The following is a 5,853-nucleotide window of genomic DNA, read 5'->3' as shown; positions in this document are numbered from 1 at the left end:
CATGTGAGGTGACCTTGGCTCCTTTGTTAGTCCCTAGACCTTGCCGAAAAACTTCCAGATATTTAGACAACCATTTTCTAAAGGAAAAATGTTGAGCCAATCAAGGTGAATCTTTCTCCACCATCAAGCACTGACCTGAGCCTTTTACTACAATCAGTTGGAACTGAACCAGCTGCTTCTCATAAGGGACTGGAATCAAAGTTTTACCCTTAATCTGTAAAGGTTCCCGGCATAGATACTCTGTCTGGCTGAGATCTTGTGCAAACTTAATGATTGAAGTTAGAGCAAATTTTGTTAAAGCCTGGTTCTGCGATTACTGAAACATTAATACTGGGTGACCATTTAACCAAATGTTTATTTTTATTGGCTCTGATTTGGATGTTGCTAAGCAATGTAACCGTTCCAAGCCAGATGAATGTGGACCTTCCAGGGTCTGTGCTCTTCTGGATACTGGTCTGAGTTATTTTACTCCATTTAGGTTTAGTGGGACTCTTTTGCTGTCTTGAGTCTGCATACCACCAGCAACTACAATGGCTTACTGGCCCAAATCCTGAAGAAAATTTTAACCATTTGCCCAAGGCTTGGCTTTGTTTGGGGTTTTGCTGTGTGCTGACCTGGAATCCCTCTGTTCAGGATCTGTCCAGAATGAGGCTATGCAATTGCATTTACACAAGTGCCTTTACCCAAGCACTGTCGGATTGGAGAGGTTGCCCACTTTCATCAGAATACTCTACAACTCATACGTGCCATTTGCCACTTTTTCTAATGATAAAGCCAGTTGCAGTGCCTCTTTGAAGTTGAGTTGGGCTTCAGCTAGTAGACACTTTTGCAGAGTTACATCATTAATCCCATATATCAAACAGTCTCTCAGCATTTCATTAAGGGTTAAAACAAACTCACATGTCTCTGCCAGTCATCTTAAACCTAATCAAAAATCCTAATACGGATTTCCCCAGTTCTCAAATTGTTGAGGAAAACCTATAGTAACTCAGAATTCAAGGAGGCTTGGGTTGTAATAATCCTAAACTAAATCTGTCAACTCTTGAAAGGTTTTTGTATCTGGTGCCTCAGGGAAAGTTAGGCTCCTAATACCTAAAAAAGCTGTGGGTCCACAAGCTATCAGGAGAATTATTCATTCCTTTACATCTGCCCCAATGTTATTTACCTGGAAATGGCCACACAATCTTTCCACATACTGGGCCCAGTCTTCGGTGGTAGGATTGAATGAGTCAAGCTTCCTGAATAATGGCATGATGCCAGAAATGCTTACCCCAACTCAAAGATGACTGTTGTGAGCGGATTTCTTCAGAAGTATGATTTTCTCTCATTGGCACTGAAATAACTCCACAAAAACTGGTATCCTAACAGTTGCCCTTTATTTACAAGTGGACACTGATCCCACTCCCTCAGAGCCAACTCTAAGTGTGAACAGAACCTCTGACACTGCTGTTTATATCTGTCAGCCAGAACTCCCTGATTAGACCACAATTACACTGTCAATCAGGGAATTCATATTCTATGAGGACCATCTGGCTGATCTCATTACAATCACTATAGTATTCACCTCAACTACTCCACATTCTCACCATTGTCTGGGGCAAGAATTTTCTTCCTAAATTTCCTATTGGATTTATCAGTGACACTTGTATTTATGGCCTTTAGTTTTAGATTCCCTGACAAATGGAAATATTTTCAAAGTCTATCTTAAACCTTCAAAATATTAAATTGTCCTATCAGGTCACACCTTGGTCTTCTCTTTTCTAGTGCAGAGTCTCACCCTATTTATTCTTTCCCTGATATTTTATAACATCATAGAATCTCTGCAGTGTGAAATCAGGCCATTCAGCACATTGAGTCTGCACCGACCCTCCGGAGAGGATCCCACCTAGACCCTACACTATCCCTGTAAACCCTGCATTTACACTGGCTAATCCACCTAGCCTGAACATCTTTGGAGTGTGGGAGGAAACTGGCGCAACCAGTGGAAACCAGCGCACCCAGTGGAAACCCAGACAGACACAGGGAGAATGTGCAAACTTCACACAGTCGCCCAAGTGTGGAATCAAACCAAGTCCCTGGCTCTGTGAGGTAGCAGTGCTAACCTAATATCTCCATTCTGGTATTATACTTGCCAATCTTTTTTACATCTTCTCCAGTGTTTCTACATATCATTTATATAACTTAGAACAATGATCCCTCCAAGCCGCACCTACAAAATGCCATATAAATTCAAGGTTTTGTTGTAGCACTGCTTCTAATATTAACCACACCCAAAGCAGCAATGGATAAATGCATCAAGTGATTTGGAACTGAGGCAAGCAGAGATTCATGGTTACAATCTGTGAAGACCTCATTGCAAGTATGCACACACCAGAGCATCTGCTGAAGTTATTACAATTTACTGCCTGCAAAAGCTATTGGGATATTCCTGTAAGACATAAATCCTACTCTTAATGTTTTCCTATTTCTGACAGAAATGGGGCACTAATGGGCGTCACTGGATTCAGCTTCAATGACTCTGGAGGAAAGGGTCAGCCAAGTTATTTGCTTTATTGACCAAAACTTTTTCTCGTTATGTGTTAGAAAGAAAGAATTACATTTATAGAGCACCTTTCACAACCTTCAGAGTCTCAAAGTGCTTTACAGCTAAAAAAGCAATTTTGAAGTAATGCTGGAAATGTGGTAGCCATAATGGTAATGTTGCTGGACTAATAACCCAAATGACTAGGTTCATGTAATGACCATCTGGATTAGTGGTGCTGGAAGAGCACAACAGTTCAGGCAGCATCCAAGGAGCAGCGAAATCGATGTTTTGGACAAAAACCCTTCACCTCATGTAATGAGCAACATAAGTTTAAATTCTACCATAGTAGTTGAATTTCAATTCAGTCAATAAAAATCTGAAATTAAATGACTGGTTAGCAAGGTTAGATCTCATGGAATACAGGGAGAACTGGTCATTTGGGTACAGAACTGGCTCAAAGGTAGAAGACGGAGGGTGCTGGTGAAGGGTTGATTTTTAGACTGGAGGCCTGTGAACAGTGGAGTGCTACAAGGGTCGGTGCTGGGTCCACTACTTTTCATCATTTATATAAATGATTTGGATATGAACATAGGAGGAATAGTTAGTAAATCTGCAGAGGACACCACAACTGGAGGTGTAGTGGACATTGAAGAGGGTTACCTCAGATTACAATGGGATCTTGATCAGATGGGCCAATGGGCTGAGAAGTGGCAGGTGGAGTTTAATTTAGATAAATGTGAGGTACCGCATTTTGGGAAAGCATATCTCAGCAGGACTTATACACTTAATGGTAAGGTCCTAGGGAGTGTTGCTGAACAAGGAGACCTTGGAGTGCAGGTACCTAGCTCCTTGAAAGTAGAGTCACAGGTAGATAGGATAGTGAAGAAGGCATTTGGTATGCTTTCCTTTATTGTTCAGAGTTTTGAGTACAGAAGTTGGAAGGTCATGTTGCAGCTGTACAGGATGTTGGTTAGGCCACTGTTGGAATATTGCGTGCAATTCTGGTCTCCTTCCTATCAGAAGGATGTTGTGAAACTTGGAAGGGTTCAGAAAATATTTACAAGGATGTTGCCAGGGTTGGAGGATTTGAGCTAAAGGGAGAGGTTGAATAGGTTAGGGCTGTTTTCCCTGGAGCGTCGAAGGCTGAGGGGTGAGTTTATAGAGGTTTACAAAATCATGAGGAGCATGGATAGGGTTAAGGACAAAGTCTTTTCCCTGGGTGGGGGAGTCCAGACCTAGAGGGCATAGGTTTAGGGTGAGAGGGAAAAGGGATAAAAGGGATCTAAGGGGCAACATTTTCACATGGGGTGTGGTGCGTGTATGGAATCAGCTGCCAGAGAAAGTGGTGGAGGCTGCTACAATTGCAACTTTTAAAAGGCACCTGGATCAGTATATGAATAGGAAGGGTTTAGAGGAACATGGAGAAAGTGAGGACTGCAGATGCTGGAGACCAGAGTTGAAAAATGTGGTGCTGGAAAAACACAGCAGGCCAGGCAGCATCCGAAGAGCAGGAGAATCGACGTTTCTCTTGGTCCTCGGATGCTGCCTGGCCTGCTGTGTTTTTCCAGCACCACATTTTAGAGGAATATGGGCCAAGTGCTGGCAAATGGGACGAGATTAGTTTAAGATATCTGGTCAACATGGACCGAAGGGTCTATTTCCATGCTGTACATCTCTATGACTCTAAAAGCAAATTTCAGTCAGGATGAACAGGAGACTATCATCAACTGCAATAAAAACACAATTGGATCACTACTGTGCTTTAGAGAAGGAAACCTGCTTCTCTTAACTGATCTGGCCTACATATGACTCCAGAACCACAGCAAAGCCACGCAATTCTGGTGAAATTAGTGATAGCAACAATGGTCAGCTATGCCTACATCCTGGAAAAGAAACAAAAGAGGTAAAGTCACAAATAGTAACATAATAAAGATCAGATATTCTGTTTTGCTGGTATTAAATCATGAATATTGACCAGAATCTCAGAGAGAACTCCCTGCTCTTCATTAAAACAGTAACACGGAACGTTTTACATCCTAATGAGCAGGCAGCAGGATGTTTGATCTGAAAGGCAGCGTCTCCGACAGTGCAACACTCCCTTCATGATGCATTGGTGTGTCAGCTGAGATGTTGTTTAAAGATAACTTTTGTTTCTTTGAACCGAAGATTGAAAAATGGGAAGATATAATGTTTTGAGCCAAGGAAACTGTGGAAATGATGTTGCAGTTTTACAAATGAGTTAATGGAATTTAATGAGTTGTGGCTGTCCCGTTGCCTTATTCAAGCAGTTGGGGCTAGGGGTTTGGGCAGGGGTAGTGGGGAATGTTAGACGGAATGACACTATGTGGGTGCCTTCTGGACAGCTGTGCCCAGGAACAAGTCTTTTGGTTCATTTTTCAATTGAACATCTGTATGGGTTGAAAGGGACTCAGTATAGTAAAATGGATGAAAGATGGCATTGATGGGCAATCAATCTCACCTCAGCAACAACAATGTCCAATCAATTAAAGACTGGAATTAAGATTCTTATGATGACCATGAATCCATTGTCAATTGTCAAGAGAACCATCTGGTTCAGTTTTGGGAAGGAAACTTCTCTCCATGCCTGATCTGGCCTTCATTTGAACTCAGACTCACAGCAATGTGTTTGAGCTTCTCCTGCCATCTGGTTAATTGGGATGGGTAACAAATGCTGGCCTCGTCAGTGATGCCCACCTCCCATGACACAATAAGAAAATGGAAAGAGGAAAGCAAAATGGAAGCAGCTAAAAGTAAAATATCGGATCAACTCCTATTTTCCAGATTGGTCCTTCTAGGATTAGAGTCACAGAGTCAGAGTGATATACAGCACCAGAACAGACCCTTCGGTCCAACCCGTCCATGCTGACCAGATATCCCAACACAATCTAGACCCACTTGCCAGCACCCAGCCCATATCCCTCCAAACCCTTCCTATTCATATACATATTCAGATGCCTTTTAAATGTTGTAATTGTACCAGCCTCCGCCACTTCCTCTGGCAGCTCATTCCATACACGTACGCCGTCAGCTTGAAAAGGTTGCCCTTTATGTCTCTTTTATATTTTTCCCCTCTCACTCTAAACATGCCCTCTAGTTCTAGTTCTTCCCCACCACAGGGAAGAGACTTTGTCTATTTATCCTATCTATGCCCCCCACAATTTTATAAACCTCTATGAGTCACCCCTCAACCTCCGAAAACAGCCCCAATCTATTCAATCTCTCCCTATAGCTCAAAACCTCCAACCCTGGCAACATCCTTGTAAATCTTTTCTGAACCCTTTCAAGTTTCACAACATCTTTCCGATAGG

Source organism: Chiloscyllium plagiosum, unplaced genomic scaffold (assembly GCF_037043375.1).
Source record: "Chiloscyllium plagiosum isolate Xiang-an unplaced genomic scaffold, Cpla_swu_hap1 HiC_scaffold_2, whole genome shotgun sequence".
Taxonomy (NCBI): Eukaryota; Metazoa; Chordata; class Chondrichthyes; order Orectolobiformes; family Hemiscylliidae; genus Chiloscyllium; species Chiloscyllium plagiosum.
The sequence above is the reverse complement of the archived record's forward strand: the minus strand, read 5'-3'. Positions refer to the sequence as shown.